The sequence below is a fragment of the Euprymna scolopes genome, chromosome 9 (assembly GCF_053919585.1).
Source record: "Euprymna scolopes isolate OS-2025 chromosome 9, ASM5391958v1, whole genome shotgun sequence".
Lineage (NCBI taxonomy): Eukaryota > Metazoa > Mollusca > Cephalopoda > Sepiida > Sepiolidae > Euprymna > Euprymna scolopes.
Genome location: NC_136490.1, coordinates 152,991,299 through 153,016,258, shown reverse-complemented (window position 1 = coordinate 153,016,258; position 24,960 = coordinate 152,991,299). Strand labels below are relative to the sequence as shown.

The 24,960-nt window shown below is 33.6% G+C and overlaps 1 protein-coding gene across 1 annotated transcript in view; it reads left to right on the top strand.

Annotated features, from left to right (window-relative positions):
- The first annotated feature begins 5,330 nt into the window (after positions 1 to 5,330).
- LOC145284941 (putative cytochrome P450 12a5, mitochondrial) overlaps positions 5,331 to 24,960 on the top strand; it is a 95,993-nt gene continuing 76,363 nt past the window's right edge. Inside the window, exon 1 of the mRNA XM_080134037.1 lies at positions 5,331 to 5,492. The gene's annotated coding sequence lies outside the window, so the exon portion shown is untranslated. The remainder of the gene's footprint in view (positions 5,493 to 24,960) is intronic.

Here is a 24,960-nt window from a genome sequence, read left to right as displayed (position 1 = left end):
GTTCCAGTGTAATGTAAACAGACATCTTGTTGCCCAACTCTCTATATAGTATCCTTGAAAATTATATTCCAGATCGTAACCTCTTACATGAAAGTGGCACTTTGCCTTGGGATGAAAATGCAATATATATATATATATATATATATATATATATATATATATATATATATATATATATATATAATCTTTTTTTTTTTTACAAATCCGCATTCTTTATTTTTTTCCAATTCATGGTTTTCTCAACGATGTAACAAATTATTTAGCAGTGAATGAAAATTATCGAAATTATTTAAGTTTTAGGCAAATACAATTTCTTAAATGTCATCCACATTTTTAAAGGTGTATTTGCGCATTGAAACAGATTTCGACACCGGCAGAGTCGAAACTGCTCATAGTTCTGAAACGATCACTATTAACTTCAACCAAATGCATTGAATGTATTGTGAAATAGGTTGTGTTTGAAGGCTGTTTTAATGCAGTCTTGTAGAAAAACAGTGCTGGGCAGGATACAACGTAACAGAATAATAGCCATATTAAAAGATTTCAATAATTTTCAATTATAAAGTATTTATTTACCAATATAATGTGTCGAACAAGGATGGTATCGTGGTGTCAATAACTAACTAATTAAATAAATAATGATAATGTCGTTCATCAAATTCCGTCTGTGTTTGTTTAAGCTATAACGTCAGCTGATATTTGGGCTTGACAATATATGCCCTGGAAAAGTCACTTCTGATTAATGTTTAGTTTAAAAATGTGAAAGCGAAGATTTGCGGCGATGATTTGGTGCCTCTTCTTTTATCGTGAATTGAACTCATTAATAAGAAAAAATTAAAACAAGATGGTGAAGTTAACCAGAGCTTGAACAGGGAATCATTCGATCTGTAGCAGTAAGCTATATCTGCAGATTACAATAAATCTGTTTTTTTTTTTTTTAAGAAGAAATGATTTGCTGAAATTTTATTATCATTCTTGCGGGTGTAACGTAAAATATTCCCATGTAAAAATTATTGTTTTTATCTATAAGAAAAAAAAACCCTATTTTTAAGATCGGATTTTTTCGATTTTCGATACTTATCGGATGGATTTTTGTACAAAATATATCTAAGAACACTGCCAATCATATAAATTACTAATAGGCTGCTCGGTGTTTCCCGGTCACAAAATACACATAAATATCATATTTTAATTCATACAGAAACTGAGACACGTGCATGCGAATATTGTTTTTTTCTAAACAGTTCCTTTCTTGTAAGTAAAAAAACCTCGACCTGAGATCGAAACCAAAAACCTAAAGACAGTGAGTCAAGTACGATAACCATTAGGCCAGCTTGACACATTATTTAAAAAGTGTTTTCAAAACTAACATATTCACGCATGCTCATTCGTGAAGCAGTTAACAAACCGATAAAAATCTGATGACCTCACGTACCAATTTGTCAATTTTGACCTCTTAGCAGCCCTTTTTCCAGGATGAAAACTAATTAAAACCTTTTCCACATATCTGAATACTCTAAGTAGCAAATTTCATGTCTGTAGATAAAAATTCGTTGAGTATGTAGGTTGAGAAGTGCCCTCTCGCACACATTCTCACTTTTATAGATATATAGATTACTTATTAAATGGTTTATTAGGGTAGTAATAGATCATTATATTATGGGTTTATTTGGGCGGGAAATTATTTATTTATTTATTTTTATATCATGTTAGTATTTTATTAATATTATTTTTTAATTAATATTTATTTGCTTTCTTGAAATCTAACGCCTAAACTAGATATAAAATAACTTATTAAGCAAATCCACTTTGAAGGATAAAAAAAACTCATCTAAATGATTTTATGAACAAAAAACGATTTGTAAATGTTTATGTGTAAAAATTTTGAAAACAAAATAACCATCGATCATTCTATAATAAAACTAAAGTTTATTTATTTGTATATTTTGTATATTTTTATATAAATAAGTATGATGTATACTTCGAGTCACATAAAGGTTTGCGAGGAAAAAGTGCGTGTTTTTAGCCTTCGCTAAATGATGATGAACAGCGAGAAATCAAATATCAAGTCAGACAGCCGTCGCTCTTTGAAATGGATTCACAAGAAATCATCATCTTCATCTATTATATAAATCTCATCTGTCTGTTTAAATGTATGTATGTATGTTTGTTTGTATGTCTGCTTAAAACTTTCGGCAAAGACGACGGATTTTCACGAGATCGGTATCGTTTTGAAGCTCAGCCCTTCGGACGATAAATTTCGAAAAATTGGCTAAAAACATTAATTCCTTCACCCTCATCTGAGCACTTTTTTTCACATTCTTTTTCTCCTTTGCGATCCGGGTCCGAGCCAGCCCGTCTATTACTACTTTGTTTTTTTTTTTGTTTTGTTTTTTTTTTTTGTTTTTGCTCTACACACACCTCCAAACACCCTGGCAACGCCGGGCACTCAGGCTAGTCTATAATATAAATCTCACCTGTCTGTTTAAATGTATACATGCATGCATGCCTTCGGACGACAAATATCGAAACATTGGCCCAAAACATTAATTTCTTCACCCTCAACTGAGCACATTTCTACAAGGAGGGGTCGCTTTTTTCGCCGATATTTTGACAAGCTTTAATTTAAACATTCGTCACTTCCGGTTTGGTAGTGCGCGCAACAGTAAATACGTTACTTTTTTTTCGCATTCTTTTCCTCCTTCGCGGTACTTGTTCGAGCCTGCCTCCTACTGCCATTCTTTTTTTTTTTTTTTTTTTTTTGCTCAACACACATCTCCCACACCCAGGCTACGATATACTAAATCCAAAAGATAAATCATATTGTTTGGATTCTTCGGACTACTATTGTCATCTTGCATACAAATCTGAAATGCTTTAATCTCTAAATGAGAGGTTGTGTCCATATTATACACCCTAAAATTCCTTTTATAATATTCTAAGGAAACTGAAATTTGGAGTATATTTATTAGTTAATGTTTAATATACCTTTTTGCGTTTTTTTTGTTTTTTTTTTGTTTTTCTTCTTTTTTAATTTTCACTCTAAACTTTCGGCCCCATGGCGCATTGGTTAAATTACTTGGAAAAAATTAATTGTAAAAGTGACATTTTTCTGAAGGTTAAAAATACAATTGCGAATTACTCAGAAACCTCTATCCAGTCATAGCTGACGGAACGAGAGCATGCTACTCCAGTGAAGTAAATAAAGGGTTCCGTTCGAAATTGCGTCAAATCCCCGATTTCGACAGAAACATTAGTGGGTTCGACAAGATACAACTGAAGAAGGCCGGAGGTTACATCAAACGAAACGATCTGAAAATGCCACTCAAGATGAGAGCAGTAGTCCGAAGAATCTAAATAATACAAATAACCAATCCCCATTAAAAAAAATCAGAAATGTGAAAAATAAATGGTAGGTGTTTTTTCTTTAGGTCATCAGAAATGATAATAATTTTTTATGAACAATTGAATTGTTGGCGTCATTCCATCGTTTAATTTGAATATTTTTTTTTACTAACGTTTAACCCTAATAAGGCATATCGTCGCTTGGACGTAAGTGGCTACTATTTTGGACCATGCCTAGAAAAGACTAACAAGATGTTATTTTAGGTTATATTGAAATTTCTGCATATCAGTACAGTCAAGCAAGCAGGTAGCAGGAAGGGAATTCCAAAATTTAGCTGTTCGAAAGAAGAAACTATTAGAGTCGAAAGTTTTCTGGCATTTAGGGACCTCAACGGTGAATGGGTGTGATTGTGTTGTTAAGCGGGTTTGTCGGGGAGATGTACGTCCAGGGGGTACAAGTGCAACGAGTTCATCAGAACACATTGCATTAAAATATTTGTAAAACAAGCACAGAGATGCAAGATTGCGGCGATGGGACAGGGGTTTGAACCTAGTTGACAAAGTGTGACCTATTAAATTGGAAACTCTTTTTTGGATCCTATCCATTAGACAATTTTCGTTCCAGGACGATTAAAATGATTCTCTGAACAAAGCAGTTTTCTATCACTTTTTATATCCCCGTTACGAAAACAAAAAATATAATTAGCCTTATCTTTAGAATCCTTGTGTCAATTTGGATCTAAATCTATTACATTATTTTTATTCTAGAAAAATATAGACGTTAAGGATTATGTTTAAAGACACTAAAATCAAAATTCAAGGAATCTTGCTTAATTGGTTTCTAACCACTATGGATAAAATCAAATACAAATCTGAAATGCTTTAATGGATAAAATCAAGTACAAATATGAAATGCTTTTTTGCGTTTTGACCCCAAACAAGGCACAGTGTAGTGTCACTTTGATATAGGGGGCTAATATCTGGGACATACATTGCAGGGGTACTATGTAGGGAGTTGAGCAGCAAGATGTCTGTTTACATTACATTCGAACTTCTGCATATCAATACAGTCGGGGAATCAGGAACCCGGAAGAAAATTTTGAAGTCTAGCGGTTCTGTGAAAGAAACTATTAGAGTAGAAGGCTTTCTTACATCTAGGGATCTCTACTGTGTAGGGGTGAGATTTTGCTGCTTGTTGGGTTGGTCGGGGGTATTTACGCGGAGGGGGTGCAAGGGCTTGCAGTTCGTCGGAGCATTCACCAGTAAAATACTTATAAAACAGGCAAAGTGATGCAACATTTCGTCGATGGGAAAACGGATGAAGGCTAGCTGACAGTTTGGGACCTATTAGGTTGGCGACTCTATTTTGAACCCTGTCCAAGAGTGAGAGACTAGTAGCGGATGCACCAGACCAAATGTGACAACAATACTCCATACATGTTCGAATGATGTTCTTGTGGAGGTACAGGATACTTTCAGGCGTAACATATTGTTAAAGTTTACAAAAACTGGGGGTATCTCCCACCCCTTTTTGTACCCGGTTTGTGAAAAGTAAATTAAAGATAGCCCACATTTCTCACGCTTACGCCTACCAGCTATGATCCAAAAACCTATAAACATTTGTTAATTAGTTTAGAAGTAAATTCTTTGCATACAAATGAAAAGCTACAAACATCTAATTTCATAATTTTTTGGACAGGGGGTGTGCTCTATTTTTTTTTTTTAGAAGTTTGTCTGTGTATTATTTCGCTTTCTAAATAAGCTCGTGATTTGTGACCGATTTTTAAGGCCATCCCCCGACAACGAGCAATGTTGCTAGGAATTGCTTTTATCGCTCTAAAAGAGAACATTATTGAGTCTAACCGGATGTTCACTATTCTTTCATATGATGTTTATTTGCTGTCTTGGAAACTGATGCCATATTTGGATATTTGGTTAAAGGTTACATTAAATAATACTAAACCCAAGTATTAACTATCATGTTTAGCTTTTTTCTTGATTTTTTCTTTTCTCGCGTGATTACTAAAATCCAAATGACTAGAAGCTTGTGTATATTTAAACGACGAGGTAAGTAGGCGGTGATCATGGCCACGGAGAAACCAATTCTTGGAATGCTGACAATATCCAGATCTGTTCCACGTTGTAAGGTTAGTACACTTTTTGATTCGCCATTATATATTATATCACTATATTACGTACATTTATACATGCGCAGAGATTCATAGGAACAGGAATACGTACTTATGGCAAGTAAACTACACAGAAACGGGTGTGGTTGACCACTGAGAAAAATAATCAGGCTAATTACTTACCATCAGCATATTTCCGTAGTATTCATATATATATATATATATATATATATATATATATATATATATATATATATATATATATGTATGTATGTGTGTGCATATATACATATATATACATAAGTATATATACACATAAATATATATATTAATACATATATATATATTTATGCATATATTATTAAATTTAGACAAAGAAAATTGCCATAAATCGCTACAGTAAATCTATTGTTTCAGTCTTAAAGGACATCGTCAGGCGACAATAAACCTCTGTTTTTACTTGAGATCAGTTTCTTTAAAATCGAGTAAGAACAGAAGAAGACATATTGTCGCCTGACGATGTCGTTAAAGACTGAAACAATAGATTTATTGTAGCGACATGGTAATTTTATTTACCTAAATTGAATAAAATTTTAGCTTTTTTTTTATTTTTGTATGTTTTTAACCTGAATGTGTATATATTTTATATTTGTGTGTAGTTGATTTACCCGCAAATTAATTAACAGATCACTATGAATTGTGGAACACATAATCACGGCTATAATGTGGGCTATATTTAATTTAATCTACTGTTATGAATTATTAACTTGATCGAAATTGGAATAAGGGTTCTAGATATAAGGTTTAATTACATTATATTTTAACATTAATCTTTGTAAAACGAAATAATGGACGACATATTTTATGCATTTTGGGCAGATATTCTTGAAATACTTTGGAGTAATCCAGTGGATGTATAGTTAGTGCTTTCCTTCGGTGCTCCAATCAACTTTGACCCTTCACGTCCAATTAATGTGATATCAGCCAAAGCTTATGCCGTTTTTTTTAGAGGGAGGGGCACAATTAATGACATTTCTTACAGTTTTAGGTTTCTTGGTTTCATGAGATGTACCTTCCATCTTTTTGTTTTACTTTTGTTTCAGTTTCCATGTGTTTGCATTTTACGTGTGCTAGTTTCCGCATTCGAGGGTTTTCCTAAAGATTTCAGCTCTTTTCATAATTGACGTCTGCTGTATAGTCTAAGTCTTCCCTTTGATTCCAATTTCTCTTAGTTTTTGCCATGATTTTCGTGATTGCTCCTAGTGCTTTTACAATTATTGGTATTACATTGACTTTCTTCTATGTACCATATTCCTGGCAAGTTCCGTGCATTTACTTCGTTTTTCAATCTCTTTATGTCTTCACCATATGGTCTGCTGGAACAGCAAAACCTACAATTTGGCAATTTTTATCCTTCTTATTAATTATTATGACGTCTGGTCTCCTTGCTTGGGTGAGTTTATCTGTCTGTATCTCCATGTCTGAAAGAAGTTTGTGGTTTCCGTTATCCAGTATTGCTTCCGGTTTGCGCGTATACTATTTCTCCGTTCTCAGTGTTCGAAGTGCAGTCCTGTTTAAAGTTCACAGTGCACTGCTTTCTCCACACAGTAGTGTCTATTCTTGCATTGTTTAGCTAGTCTACTGCATTTACTTATTATCTGGTTTACCGTTTCGTCTATTTGTCCACAGAGTCTACATTTACTGTTTTCATGAGGTTTATTTATTTTAGCTTTAATGTTAAGTTAGTTATAAAAGCTGTCAGTAGCGATTCCGTTTCTCTGTTCATGTGTTCTTTTATTAGCAAGGTTCAGATGTTTTCGTGATTCTCTTCTGTTGTCTATGTCTCTTCTTACTTTTTTCTTATCTTTTTGTTTTTTGCTTTCATGTATTCTTCATTTTGTCCGTATCTCTCGTCGCGATTATATGTCTTTATGTATTTTCCAATTCTTTTAGTATCTTCTACATCATCTTCTATACTTACAAGTTCTCTTTCACCTTTGTCCCTTCTCACGTAGTGTCGGTCAGTATCATCTTTTTGAGTATAATCCATTGTGCATGATCATTAGTTTCTTTGTCTTCTTTGGTCCATTATTCTACCCAGATATTTTTTAACAAGATTTCTACTATATGGATATGTTTATAAGGTTTTCTTGTTCCTCTCAGATATCTTTTCATCTTCTCTTTCATTTCTTAGATCTGATTGTGTCTTCCTCCAAAATTCATAAATATTTACTTGTATCACATTTACCAAGCATCATTTCCTCTTAATTGGTTTTCCCTATTCATCTCTAACAAAGCACACTTTTCCATTCTGAATTCTATTTTAATGTCTCGGCTGAATATTTTTTGTTTATCAGTGTTGCCAGTTCCGTTTTAGCTACAGGTCATCCACACACATAAGGTGGTTTATTCTTTGTTCTGTATCGGTAAACTTGCATCCAGCATAACATTTCCTAAGTATGCAGTTCAGTGGCATCATATCTATGATAACCAATAATGGTAATAGCGAGTCTCCTTATCGTTTTGTATTTTATTTCAGTTAGGTGTTGTCCACTAGCTGTCAACTCCAGTTTTCATGTTTCCATTGCTTTCTTAATAATATTAATGTTAGATGTCTGGGGCATTTAAAACATTCAATGATCCATTCTTAAGGGATTCTGTCGTAGGCTTTTTTGTAATCAATTTATGCCAGGGCTGTGTTAATAATAATAATAATAATAATAATAATAATAATAATAATAATAATAATAATAATAATAATAATAATAATAATAATAATAGTGGAATTAAAAAAAAGTAGATGGCATAAAAGATCAAGAAACATCCCTTATTGAAAAATATTAGCACTGAAGCAGAAAAGAATGCAAGTCAAAAGAAATCGAACGCATCAAACAATTTATGCACGAGGACAATGAAAAACTAATATCTTTAAGGGACAAAGAGTGAAAGAAATTAAAATTAAAAAACAGAAAATAATCTGTTTTCACTGTTCTAATTAGCCGTAATTAACTAAACAATTATTCCTCCCCATTTTAACTATTTCTTTTCTCTTGCCCACTCACTCTATGCGTATTCAACCACTCTCTGATATCTCTTAATATTTCCGCGAGCATTTAGCAAAAGATTGTCTTTGTTTTTTTTTTCAGTGTCATCTAATTTACACGAGTGTCCGTACACGCCACAAGTACTTATGCAATTTTAATGACAAAATAATATTTCTTTTTAAATAATAAATATTATATTTATAAAATTATTATTATTATTATTATTATTATTATTATTATTATTATAAAAATTGATAATAATAATAATAATAATAATAATAATAATAATAATAGAAGTAAAGAGATATATTCTTGTTAATTACATAAGAACGTCATAGTTCATGAATATTCGAATGCAATTAAAGTAGAATATATAGTGATAGTGGTCCTGATCCTAGTCACGGGTAAATCTACTATATATATATATATATATATATATATATATATATATATATATATATATATATATATGTGTGTGTGTGTGTGTGTGTGTGTGTGTGTGTGTGTGTGTGTGTGTGTGTGTTTTCACGAACAAAATAGATGACACCAGAGAAGTAAGACAACGTATTGCGATGGCAAAAACAGTAATGATTGCGCCAACCAATATCTGGAAAGACAGATCCATTTCACATCGCACAAAGTAACAACTCCTGCAAGCTTTGATATTGTCAATAGCAACATACAGAGCAGAATGTTAAGACTTGAAGAAAGTCGACAAGAGGAATATTGCTGCTTTGAATTGTGGTGCTGCCGTAGACTTCTTCGTGTAAGTTGGGTGCACAAATGTACAGGCGAATGGGTTCTGGAGAAAATTGGGCCGAAGACTGCTTTCCGCACTAATTTTAAAAGCAGATGCAAAATTACCCTCGACGTTGTTGTTTTGCTGTTATTCGCCATACGGACCTTAAAAGTTACGACTGGTCCTGCATGAAATGAAAAAAAAAAAGAAAGTCCTCGGCGGTTAATTTGATACTAATTTTTTTAAGGAATAAAAGGGATTCGTGTCAAAGAAAAAAATATTTATTGACAAAGGCGAGGAAGTCTAAAGAAAAGTCAACCCCAAAGTAGTTTAAAACGAGAATTTACTTCATCAGAAAAGGAAACAAGACCCAACATTAAACATTTTTACCTTTTATGTAGATAAACAAAGTATAAATTGAATATCAGTTGAAATAGAAAGTGTGAGATAGGAAGATAATAATCGTAGCAGAATATATATATATATATATATATATATATATATATATATATATATATATAAAAGATTATAATCGTAGCGGAATGTATATATATATATATATGTATATATATATATATATATATATATATATATATATATATATATATATATATATATATATTGCTTTAAACAAAATCAAATAAAAAAACACAATTAAAAGAATCACACAAATTTTTCCAATTCCGATACCTTCAAAAGATTCGATTTTTCAAATTGTCGACTTCGATTCCGATTAATCGTCCCAACACTAATTACACGCACACATATTATATATATATATATATATATATATATATATATATATGAGTTACTTTCTATATATATATATGAGTTACTTTCCACGAGAGTTTTTTTTATAAGGAATTGTCTTCCTTACATAACAGTAGGAATGTGTACGAATACATGTATATAGATTTGTGCTGGAACGATTAATCAGAATCGGAAAAAAAAAACATTTGTGGGCATCGAAATCGGAATCGGAAAAATTTGTGTATATTTTCAATGCCAAAACGATTCTTTTAATTGTTTTTTTTTATTTGAATATGTTTAAAGCAAAATCTTTCGTTGTCGGTAATAATTATAAGGGAATTTTAGGAAAATATTTTCACATTTAACTGCGTATTATGGTAATCGAGAAAAATTAACAATTATATATTTAAATATTTAGGAATTCATAAAGAATCGAAATCGGAATCGGTAATTGCATCGAAATCGGGAAAAAATATTGGAATCGCCCTATCACTATTGTACAGATATAAATATAAATACAGACATATATTCGTTGTTTATGTATTTACTTAAATTTTTATAGATAAAATGCTTATTTATGGAGACGTGTTTCGCCATATCGCGGCTGACTATGCAAAACTTGTGGTCGAGTGCTTTACCACTAGGAAACCAAGCCTCTACTGAAATTGCGTGCTATTTTATCGCCTTAAATTTATGTCAAATTTATTTACCGATACTATATGAGTTACTCCCACTGGGAGTTTTTTTTTAGTAAGTATTGTCTTTTTTACATTCTTGTCGCTTCATATTCTAGGGACGTGTATGAATACGCGTGTAGAAATAACTATGGAGGAAATATTTCAATAATTGAAGGTTATAATATTAGTTAAATCCGATTGTAATTTGATTATATAAATATACATGAAATACATAGAGAATAAAATATATAAACTGAAATTAAATACATTAAACATATATATATATATATACATATATATATACATATATATATACATATATATATATACATATATACATATATATATATGTGCGTTTTATGTATTTAATTTCAGTTTATATATATATATATATATATATATATATATATATATATATATATATATATATATATATATATATAAGTGGTGGCGGGTGTCTATTTAAATAGACATTCCGACGAGTTAATTACGGGCGTCGATTCCATGGTCGAGTGGGAGAACTGCCGACTGTCAGCACGACGGTTCTAGGTTCAATCCTTGGTTTGGGAGAGATGCTAGTCTAGCGGCACTGATGAGTTGTGATACAACGAAACAGGACTGTATGTCGATGATTATATATTTGTTTTTTTTTTACATGGGGGTCACCACTTATCAAGGCCCGAAGGCTACACCGGGATAAGGGTTATTGCGTGTACAGTAATCAATGAGATGGTATTGCAGTAATCATTAGTATTGGGGGTTTTGATAGAGTGCCTTACTTAAGGGGGCGGTTTGTCAGGAGTTTGTTTGTGTTGGACTTGAAGACGTCCAAGTTGTAGTCAGGTGGGAAACAGGCAAGCGGCAGAGAGTTCCACTGGCGTGCAGTTATAAGAAAGAAGCTTTGCTTGTGGAATCTACGTTTGGATTTAGGCACAGATAAAGAGTGGGGGAAATTATTGACAGTAGTTTCAGCCAGACGGGTATTTCTCGTGAAAGATTGGCGAGGGGGGACAAGGGATTGGTACTCAGACGAGCACCTGCCATGGAAATAACGATAAAACAAATACAGGCTTGCAACGTCTCTTCTGTGGGAGAGAGGCTGCAGGGAAGAGAAAAGGGCATCCTCCACTAAACCACTAAGTCTATTTTGATTGATAGTGCTGAATCAAAGAGAGCAAATTATAGTTTTTATTATTCTTTATGTAAATAGAATCATATCTTGCTACAATGTACAGAATAGATCTCATCAAGCAAGAAAATTTATAATTAAAAAGAGTTCAAGACCATTTTTAATTTTAGAGGAGAGAAAATATACTATGCCATGACTGGCGTGAAGCAAGGTTATTGTTTTTACGGATTTAAATTTAATTACAAAAATCAAATTTCAGTAAAAGAAGAGGGATAAGAGGATAGTCTCTCTCTCTCTCTCTCTCTCTCTCTCTCTCTCTCTCTCTCTCTACATATATATATATATATATATATATATATATATATATATATATATATATATATATGTATGTATGTACAAATTAATTTATGAAAATATCCTTAGCTACACATATGTATGCTTATTTCAGCTGCGATCTCTTCAAAGATTCAACTTCCTCTGGCCTCAGAGGTCAACCGGAATAACAGATAATAGAATCGTTTTTCATCGTTTCTGTTTTGGGAGGAGAAGGTATTTAATAATTATGATAGTAAATAATTATATATATATATATATATATATATATATATATATATATATTCAGTAAAACACTCATCTGTTCTTCCTTATTTATCTTATCTATGTGTTCATACAAATTGACACATGCACACACATTTAGTTAATTACCCCATGCTCTTTCTTTTATTATTTATTTATGTTTTTGTTTTAATTTCCAGCATCCCGTTTCTTGTGCCCGGTATTATAATATGACCTGAATATTACACGTTCCCATCAGTATGTCAGCTGCTTTACTTGCTCATAAAATCAATACACCATCCCTCCTAGTGCGTTAATACTCTTTTTATTTTTCCTTTTATTTTTCTGTCTTTTTATATCTATGTACACACAGTTTTATATTTTCACAAATAAACTGTCATTTTTAAATAATTTCAGATTACAGATTGTATAATACTGTAAAGTTAAGGCCCATATAAATATTAGTATCAATATTTATAAGACAATCACAACCAGATAAAAAAAAAATTAATATTCGAGAGGAAGCAATAGTATAAATGAAAATTTGGAATTAAAATCTGTAAATTAAAAGAATTTACGGCACATTCATTCGACAAGGAATAGAGAAATTTTAAGTGTTTTCCTTTATCCATGGATTTTCAATAAATGGTTCATCTCATCAGATGAAATGTTTTTAGCAAAATAATTTTTACAGTCAGTCAACAATTTTGCTATTTAGCACATAGATAGAAAAAATAATAAGCTTGCATGAAAAATATAAAAGAAGGCAGGATTTAGAAAGGATATTTTATGATGTAGTTAGATTCAATTGGATTCCAAATATTCATATATATATATATATATATATATATGAATATATATATATATATATATATATATATATATATATATATATATATATATATATATATATATATATATAGTAAGTTATAAAATGTATATGGCGATTCGCGCAGAAGCCTGAAGAATCCTAGAGTGGATGAAACGCTTAATCGCCATATACATTTTATAACTTACTTACACCAATGGTAGAAGGGATTATAAATGCTCTTTACATCTAGGTATTTCGAATCTAATGCTTATCTTCAGAAAAGGAGAAACGAGTTAGGTTACAGATGTGACATCTAACTTAGGTTACATTAGCAAAGAAATACATTAGCAATGAAATAGATGGAAAATACTAGAAGCAGGGTATGGAAATGATCCTGGAGATTTCTGATAGAAGGAAGTTCAAAGAGGTCTTTAAAATATAGAAAATTAGAAGGAAGGTAAGGATCTGAAATGTTTCCTTGATAAGCTAGGGGGTGCATTTAAGGCTAAAAAGAAATTGATGAACTAAAATGAAAAATAGTATTTTAAGCAGAAATAAAGGGAGATATGTCCGCAGAAAAAATGTGGGGAGGGGAGTAAGGATATGGAGAAAAAGGCACACACACATGTATATATATATAGTTAGTAATTTATAAAATATATATGGCGATTAAGCTACACTGAATATTCCGCGTTTCATCCACTCTAGGACTCCTCAGGCTTATGCGCATAAGCCTGAGGAGTCCTAGAGTGGATGAAACGTAGAATATTCAGTGTAGCATGCGTGTGTGTGTGTGCCTTTTTCTCCATACTAACTAACTCTATACTAACTAACTCTACCTACGTATTGAGCACTTTTGAAGTAAATACTTTAAGTTTACGCATAAATCTATACTTTCGTATATTAATTTTATGTGAGTAAATTAAGTAGTTATATATATATATATATATATATATATATATATATATATATATATATATATATATGTTGGAACAATAAAATTGTCGCCCTAAATAAAACAACATAACTTTATTTTAAAACTTTTATTGAAAAAATCAATTCCGGTAACTTGATTATGTAGTAGAGCTGACATCTATTCAATGTAACTGCCTTCAGCCTCGATAAACATCTGGAACTGGAAGCATGCCTTTTCTACAAGCTCCATCGGGAACTCGGCGAATACACGGCAGATGACGGTGATCAGGCTAGTTTTGGTGTTGTGGGAGGTCATATTGGTGATGTTCTCGACGTATGACCAAACGAAGTAGTCCAGTAGATTCAGGTTGGGGGGGGAGCGGAGCCAGTGGGAGAAGGGTACAAAATCGTAACACTGCTTCTGAAGCCAAGCCTGGTTGTCTTTTCACTTGTGGACCGGCGCCGCGTTGCTGCCACTGATTGCACCAGGGGATTACTATACTCTTCGGCACATTCAGGTACACTTTGGTGTTGACTTTAAAGTCGACTTCGAAGATGAGAAGTGGTATGATGTGGCCGTTTCTTGAAACCATTAAAAAACTATGACCGTGTCTACAAACTTAATTGTTATCACCCTGGGCACATCCCTGTAATTCGTGGAAATCCATCAATGTATTCTGAGGGTGCTGGTAATGGTCCTGTTGTCAGAACTGTAATCTGTAGAGAGCATGAGTTATACAACGGCGCATCTCCGATTTCGCTCGTTGAACATTGTGTCACTTTTACATGATAGAAGGCTTCTATCGCTTTTGGGATTTACACAACTGGCCAACTAGTAGATGCAACAGAAAAAGAAAACCGGTTTTCATCAAACGGAAATGGAACCATGTCTTCTTTTCTAAGGCGACAATTGTATCGTTTCACCCTATGTATATATATATATATATATATATATATATATATATATATATATATATATATATATATTTATTTATTTATATATATTCATCCTTATTCCGATACATATGTGTGTGTGTGTGTGTGTGTGTGTGTGTGTGTGTGTGTGTGTATTCTGTGTCACGCTTACATCCGGGTCGTTTAATTGTTATGTACTTCCTTTTCTTGTAATAAATAATTTTACTAAGAATTCTTCATAAGTTTTTGTTTCGGTTTCGACTATAGCTGGTGGCACTCAAGTCATTTAATTGTTTTATAAATAATTTTATCAAAAATTCTTCATAAGTCTTGGTTTCGGTTTCGGTTTCGATTTTAGCTGATGGCACCTTAGTAATCTATTTTTTCTAAATATGTTTATAAAGAATTCTTCATAAGTTTACGTTTCGGTTTCGATTATAGCTGGAGGAACTAATATTATATATATATATATATATATATATATATATATATATATATATATACAGGGTGTCCGTAAAGTTACTATACAGTCTTACAAGTTACTATACAGACACCCTGTAATAAATATTAACTATTAATACAAATATAATACAATAAAACAATAAGACTGTATAGTAACTTTACGGACACCCTGTATATGAATTTTAAAATGTTTGGGATTCGGTATCGATTCAAGCTGATGAGCGCTCGAGTCATATGGATATATTTTTTATTTTTAAAATCACAACTTTATAATATATAAAAATCGATAGAACATTAACTCTATAGTAATATATACGAAATCTGCAATAATTAAAATATCATATTTAAGCACATTTTACAACCTGGCTACGCCGGGCGTCCCTGCTAGCTTAGATAAATACTTTTGCAGTTTTAAGAAAAGAGCTACAATAATATCAGAGCGTTTCCATTTACGCTGAACATCTACAGAATGCCAACATCAATATATTACATACTAGCGGGGGTACCCGGCGTTGCCCGAGTGTTTGTTTCCGGGACGGGGACGGGGGCGGGGGGAGTTTTAAAAAATGTTATGGTAGGTAAGTAGGAAGGATCAAACCCGGAGTCATGAGTAAAAGTAGGAAAATAAAGTGTGAAAAAAAAACAAAAAAAAAAACATCTGCAACGTTAACAGTTCGGCCACCAAGAAAAGTCGATTCCAGTTGTTTAGGAAAAAAAAAAAAAAAAACGACTACGGTAGGTCGGCGCGAACGTGAAAATATAATGTGAATTGTCCAGCACGCTAACCACTACGCCACAGAGCACTGCAGCTTAGTTTAGTGATTTTAAATAACTTCACATGAAAGAACTACGAAGCCAAACCGGTGTTCTCTTCTCAGCTGTTCCTTGTGAACGATCCACAAACGGTGTTAAGTGGTGGCAGGGGGAGGAGGAATTTATTAGAGAGAAAATATTTTACCACTTCCATTGATCTTAACCGATTTTGGCCGTGACTTCTCAGCAGAAAAAGTATAGAAATCTAAGATTATCGAGGAATTTGAGAAATAATAAGCCTATAACACACCTCAGATATTGTTCTGTCGTTTGTGCATATTATATTTGCATGAAATATCTTGATTTTTAATCCTATTAAGGTCAAAATCCGACGGGAAAAAATGAGTTCATTTTATTTATTTATAAATAAATAAATAAATAATAAATAAAATATATATATATATATATATATATATATATATATATATATATATATATAGAGAGAGAGAGAGAGAGAGAGAGAGAGAGAGAGAGAAGAGATGAATAAGTCCCGTGTGGAATTTCCACAAGTCCCGTTTACAGCAATGCATCAAAAAGCAAAGTAACACATCAATATTATTTTACTCTGTTATTTTTGTGTCTAAATTTGAAAGTGGAGATAATTAGATTTAAAGAGAAGAAAAGTTATGATAAAGGGCTTATGCGGCCTTTCTTGAGAAAGTCCGCTTAAGACGGGCGAAACATCGAGCCTCTAGGTCTCTCCGCCTCCATTTTAATAGAAAGTCTACTGTTTAAAGCACTGTTGATATGGAATAAAAATTTCAAAAATTTGACCGTTGAAAGACCAAACAAGTGAAAAATCTTTTTCAATAAATAAACATATTTATTTATTAAAATTAAATTCGATATTTCGATTCATAGCAGAATCTTCATCAGGAAATACAGTTTGTTTTTCTTTTTTTATCATGACAGTAGTAATACTTGGCACGTTTTTCTTCAGATTAAATAATAAAGGAGAGAGAACACTCCTCAGACCTTCACTGGATGAGTACGAAGAGGACTTGGACTTTCAAAAGGTTTAGTGTCACCTAAATCCTAGCGAAGATCAATGGTCGCTACCAAAGAAACATCAATGGTAATCGGCTATTGCAATAACACAAATTAATTTTCAAACGTAATCGGGAGAGTACTAGAAATTTGAGGAGATAAGTTGTCACTCAGACTCCAGGGAACACCACTAGTTGTTGGCAGAGAAAATTCTCTGATGATGGCCTATGTGAAAACTCCTATCGTCGCATAATAATAATAGCTATTTAATCAATCGATATTTTACACAAAGAATATGAAGCATAATAGAAATTAATCATTTTTCAGCCATCTCCGCGCTCATCCAGTGGAAGTTTGGTTAATGCTTTCACTCCTCGGTCTTTCCATCCTCCTTGACGCTTTGTGAGTATTGGTGTGATGTCAGTTGATGCTGACACTACATTTTCTAAGGGGGGGGGCTTAATTTTCTGTAGAGAAGGTGGGTTTCCTCTATCGAGCTAGTCAACTACTCACACCTAGGAGTATTCTGTACCTCAAAAAGCCCACCATTCGCATACGCATGGAGTATTGTTGCCACATATTGGCTGGTCCATCAACTACTAGCCTCTCACTCTTGGATAGGGTCCAAAAAAGAGTTTTCAATCTAATAAGTCCCACTTTGTTAATCCGTTGCATCTGTCCAAACAAACATACGTACATACATTTAAACAGAGAGGTAAGATTTATAGAAGATGATTTGTTATTGTAATTGTTTTACTCTATTTCATCCCAAAAATGGTATATTGCTATTTGGAACGTAGTGGGCTTATATGTCTTATAGGGAACTGCGAAGAGTTGAATAGCGAGATGTTTGTTCACATTACATTTAAACTTCTACAGGTTTATACAGCCAGGAAAGCAAATAACAGAGAGAATTCGAAAGTCTAGCCGTCAAATGGAAGGAACTATTAGAGTAGAAAGCTTTCTAGAATATAGGGACCTTAAAGGAGTGGGATTTTGCTGCTTGTAAGAGTTAATAAGTATTGTAATTAAATATGTTAAATCGAACACGTAACAAAGAACTTTTAATTCGAATCTGATAAAACTAGTACGATGAATTATCGCCTTCTTTCGATTTCTTTCTTGAACTAATTGAAGGAATGTGGGACGGAAGAGAGAGGGGGTGAGCAGAGTGAGACGGTTTAAAAATGTTTGTATTTAATTGCACTAACGTCGCGTTTTAACGTCGGCAAAATCAGCTTCTCAAAGAAAGCTAGTCGAGATGGAAATCGAAAATCATGTCTAGTCCTGTCCGCATTCTTGCACGAATAAAGGAAGCACAGACAAAAACGCAATAAACCCATCCATTCTTCCAGTTAGGAAAAGGAGGCGCTGAAAGATACTGTTTTTATTTATTTAACTGCCTATGAGAGCAAATTTTGTTTTAATATAAGAAAAATCTCAAGTTCTTTAAAGAAAAATCGCAATGGGAATTTCTTTAGTTCTCTCTCACTGCAAGAACTTAAAGACGAGGGTCGGAAAATTGGATTGAGAAGTCAGCGCCTCAGAGGAGGGGCACTCTAACCTACAAAATGTGGCTGGGCTAACCGTCGGTATTCCCCAGTGAAGGCGCCTCAGGCGATTAGTAATAAACTAACCCCTTATTAAAGACAGAAGGAAAAACCTCTGGTTTCCAGTTACCAGGGAAACAAGATTATACAAAACATTTTTATAGAGTGGAGATGATGGAGGCAAACGCAGCAGAGTATTTATTTATTACATCAGGGATAAGGTATGGTCCATATACTTTTGTGGTGTCGACGTTTTTCTGATAGAGCATGGGAAGGGGTGATGATCAGATTATTTTGAGCGATTTCCGGGTAGGGAGTGGTTAGTTTGCGGCATTCAGAGTGTAATTAAGGGAAAACTGTTTTGCAAGAACTTTTTCCGTTGTCAACGACTTCATGGTGGTTGGATAGTGTTGATTGCTCATTGTTCACCACTTTTTTTTATAAATTTCATAGCGAATTCCTAATTTCATGTAGCTCTCAATCATGTCAGTAGACACACACTTAGCTACAGCTATGAGGGTCGTTCCAAGGAAAAGCCTCCTATTTTTTAACGCAAAAAGTTGGAACGAAGACAAGAGTGGTACCATTAAAATGTGCGAGCACCTTTTGTGCTCCAGAATTTATGGTTCTACATAGTCACCACCATTCTCAATGCACTTTTGTCAGAAATTCAGTGACGCATCTCTGCTTCTGACCCACGTCCACGACTATGATTGATTCTTAGAGTCTTGCACCGTCAATATCTACAACAGAGATATGAAACATCCAGGTCATGAATACATCAGTTCAATTATCGTAACAATCATCAGCATATCGTATAAATCCGATGATTCTATTGTTGGCATTGGTTTCCCCGATATTTCCGTAGTCAGCATTCTTTCTAGAAAGACATCGAGTACTTACTGGAGGAACAACAAGAATTTTGCCAACATCGTAAGTGAAAGTGATTTTTGTAGAACGAACTGGATTCGAACTTGGAACATCCAGATTATCAATCCGTGTAGTAAACCACTCGACCACCGTCACCTCCCAGCTATCATAACAATGCAATTTGCAATCCCTTCTAATCCATTCGGGCAGAATGAAATAGGAGGCATTGTTTTTGGAACACCACCTCGTATTATACTTTTTACAGTAGTTTCTTGATGCTACCGGGGATTGCCTATTTTAGTTGATTTTTAGCGATTTAATAGGCTAAATATTTGGTGCCTATGCAAAATGGGAGCTGCACAGTTCGAAGTGAACCATTGAGTAGAGTTAGGCTCGATATCGAACTTTTGCTTAGGGAGTTTATACAGATATTTAATGGAGTTTTTATGGCAGAGGGATGTCCATCACAAAAACTGGCTTGGATTCTCTACTCACATAGATGCAGCGGGCAGCACAACTCATAGCTTCTCTATATCTCACTCCCTATCACAAATTGTTACTTTTCCAACCCGTTTCCGTGACCAGGAAGAACAACACGCATCACTTTTAGATCTGTATTTGACCATAGTTCCCGATGATTGTATAACGAATGCCGATAGCCCACTTGGGAGCGCTGATCATGCAGTTATAATAGTTGAAATCGCCCTAAACTCTAGAGCCAAAACTGAAGAGCCAGTGCTCAAAACAACGAGATATTATAAAAAGGCTGACTGGGAAACCATCAGAGATCTTATCAGAGATGCCCCATGGGGAAGTATTTTTTCTCTTCCTGCTGAACAGTGTGCAAACGAGACCACTGAATGGTTCAAAACTGCAATCGAAGCGCATGTTCCCATGCGGAAATTTTATAGCAAGCCCCACTCTCCCCAATGGTTTACTTCGATTTGCGCAACTGCCATTGCTCAAAGGCAGCATGCATACCGCAGATTTAATCGACATAAGTACAGTTCAAACAGACACAAGTACATAGAAGCTAGAAGAAACCACTTAAAAAACGCATCGAAGCACAAAAACTAGGAACTCGTGACTTCTGGAAAATCTACAACAGTGTAGTAAATAATGGGCAATCAACAATTCCCCCACTAACCAACAATCACGATGTTGTTTGCTCAGCAACCGAAAAGGCTAACATGCTTGCCAGTCGGTTGCCTCAAACTCCACACTGGACCCTTCCAACCACCCCCTACCTGAATTTCCTATGCGAACAGACGCCACGCTAGACGATCTGAAAATCACCCCTGCTCAGATGCATGCTATCATAAAATACCTTTTTCTTTTTGTCTGGCAATCACGATAGTCGATGAACAAGGCCTTTGTCTTGTTCCCAACCACCGATTCCTTACTTATCGATCAGTCAAAGGACAAGTGCTTTCACTCGGGGGGGGGGGCGGTTGACAGTATCTTCTCCCGAGTTCAAGCAAACTCCAAAAACTTGAGTTCAACCGACTTTTTTTGGACAATATTTATGATTTCAGGTTCAAATGAACAGCTTCAGTAGGAATTGGAATAAGATCTACTGAAGTCTGATTGTCACAACTAGTGAATTTAAAAAATGCAATCTGAACGTGAGGACACTTTACAAGAACGATATGCCAAAAATATCTGTTTTAAACCTGGAAAAAATTCAACAAAAACGTATGAAATACTTCAGACTGCTTTTGGACCATCTTGCATGAATCGGGCATCAGTTTTGGAGTGGCATAAGAGAGTCAAGGAAGGCAAAGAGTCTGTGAGGGATGATGAGGGGTGTAGGAGGAGTAAGGAAGACAGAACATTGTTGAGTTGATTGGCTAAAGAAGGATTTCATGGATAAGGAACTTCTTGTGTCTATAGAGACAATAAGTGCAGTTTGATGTCAGTGTGGGAACTGTACACACAGTTATTTGTGAGGAACTGACGATGCAGAAGATTTGCACGAATCCACAACTCCATCCTTGTCACAGATTATTTGACCAAGATGGGCATCAAGACAGTTCCTCGCCCTCCCTATAGTTCAGACCTTGCTCCTTGTGACTTTTGGTTATTCCCTAAATTCAAAGAAAACCGTGGAGGTTGCCGTTATGAGACAATTGCGGAGATGAAAGAGGCTGTGACGAGGGTCATTGGCATGCTCACACTAGAGGACTTCCATTTGCCCTTCCAGAAGTTGTTGGAACAGTACAAATGCATTGCAGATAGAGGAGGTTACTTCAAAGGGGGCTAGATTTTTATGTGTGTACTATCAATAAAAGTTCCGATACTAAAAGTCTGGAAACTTATTGAAGGCACCTCGTATAATCCGGTTAGAGGAAATGATGACGTTAGAATTTTTGTAGTTCTTGTAGAGAGGTGTCGACGGTCTCTTACATACAGCGCCTGATATTTGCAAATAATCACCCATTTAGTACTGATCAAGTTCAATGTTGCTTAACTTCAGTGATCTAACAAGAACCGGTATGTCCATTACCATGTTGAATAATGGACTTTTAGTAAAGTAAAAATAAGTCAGCTACTGTTGATATTCAAACTTATTCAAAATTACCGTACTCTAAATAAGTACAGGTTAATCTAAATACGCTTAAATATATTTTAATTCATTCAAATTTCGTATTTATTGTTACAGAGATGATTCTCTATTGAATATTATATTGTACCTAATATATAGTATTGGTTGCAAACGTTTTAAAAAAAAGACTTGTATGCTACCAGCTAGAATCTAAACCAAAACATTTAACGCTCCATCTACGCTCTCTAAGTTTTAAGCTATCGGCAGATAGATAATAAAGATTTAAAATTAAACCACTTCACGCTATAAAAACATTTGCGCATGCGCAATAGTAATAGAAATATACTGGCAAGTTGAAATGAATATTTTGCATTTTAAATTGCTAGCATATTTATGTATCTGTTATTCATCTATCCAAACACAGATTTTACTCGTTATAAATCATCGTTGGTGTATGATTACCATTTCCTGTTAATTTCAATATTATGTGACCAGTAGTTTAAGGATTTATCTTTTGAATATTTACACACACACACACACACACACACACACACACACACACACACACACACACACACACATATTTATTGTTTTATTTATATATAATTATTTTTTTCGCTTTCAATCTAGAAAAGCTGTCAGTTTGTATTGGTCGCTTCTCAACTGTATGCCCGCCAGAGACAGAATGTATCCTTGGCACATTGGGAACCCTTGTTCATCATAAGTTGCGCTTGTGTTCGCCGCCGTTTGACCGTATGTGTGAACTAAAGAAAATAATGAACATGGCGTGCGTCTGAAAGTCACGTTTGCAAAAAACAAAAAAAAAAAAGACGAAACGAAAACTGCATATGCAACGAGAAAAAGAAGTCGAAAGATAAGCGTAAGAGAAAATGCATCTGCAGATGTTGGTGTATGCGACAGGATGTGCACCGCACATGCACACACTGGGCACATATTTACTTATCTGGAAAGAACATCTTTGTTCCTGCGTCTTAATGACGATAAAGCCGGCGTTATCAACAGGGTTTTCTGCAAATTTCACTGGCATAGTTTGATAAAGTTGAAATTGTCTGTGAGTTGAAACATCGGGCCCTTCATGATAGAACGCCACGCTAAACTATTACGACGTAAAAAAAAAAGGTTAACCTCCAGAAGGTCCTTTGCACTTTTATCCACCGTGGAAAATAGAAGAGTCGGGAAACTTTGGAATTAGAACTCTAGAGTAATTTATGCATGTTCTTCTAACGGCATACCAATCCTTACTTGGTTATTCCATGCTGGATTGCAGCATCCTTTTATTATTTGAATTATTCGGACTAATTTTCTGATCAAAGGTGTTTGAATATTAAATTTATTTTGCTTTGGAAATTAGTTATCACAAAAATCGATTTGAACAATACCGAAAAAGTGTTTTCTTGTATTGTCGCTTATAGTATAGTATATTATATTCCTAAGTTCATGATGTTGATCATCTTACAATTTATTTCTTTAATTCAGTTGACGTTTACAATTCTTGACAGTATCCGTTTCGTAGCACAAAATCAATCATTATATCAGTTAGTGAATCTAGTTTGCCCTTAACTCATCAGAAGAAATAGCAACAATCAATATATATAGACTTTTCTCATTGATTCACTATGTTGCTCTGTAATTACATTGAGCTTCTTAAATAAGGATTGGTATATATTATAAGGAAATAAAGTATATTTCCACAGAAATATGTATATATATATATATATATATATATATATATATGTTGAAATGATAACTAACGATATATATATATTTTACTCTCTATCGGTATATATGTGTCTCTTTCTCTTTCTTTATCTATATTATTCGTCCTAACCACCTGATTATATGTAATGTCATAAATATAAAAACAAATCTTAAAATTCCAAGAAAAAATCTTTTAAACAACTTTCTTCAAATGCAAAATTTTAAATTTTCTTAAAGGTAGTGTTTAAGATGAAATAAGAACATATTTTATACAGCTTTCGTTAAGAAATAGTCAGTTGATAATGAAAAACATCAAGATAAAAATCCAAAAACAAGAGAAATTAAAGAGATGGATAACAATGTCCTTGCAAAACGAATACACCTATTAGATTAGATATACAGAAGTAGTAGAAAACATTTTCTGTGTTGGCGCTTTCGCGCAAGGACAACATATATATATATATATATATATATATATATATATATATATATATATATATATATATACATATATATGTATATGTGTATACATATGTATATATATATACATATATATATGTATACATATATATATATAGAGAGAGAGAGATAGAGAGAGAGAGAGTCGCGCAAGGACAATATATATATATATATATATATATATATATATATATATATATATATATAGAGAGAGAGAGAGAGAGAGAGAGAGAGAGAGAGAGAGATTGTTTTTGTAAAACAAATTAATATTTGGAATATTCAGCCTCATTTTCCGATCTAGTCCCGTATAATGCAGAAGATCAACCATATAATTCAGTGTAATCAACCGCTAATAACACGTGAAGGAAAACTGGTATGCCATAAATGAAAAAAAGTTAGCGTTTTCATTAATTGAAAGCTCGGCGTTACACTTTGAGAATTTTGAGCATTTCAAATCGATACTTTACGAGAGAAACAGTTAAATAACTAAAATGTATCCGGCGTTCACCAGAAATCCAATTTTGTTACAGAATTTGTTCCATGGTC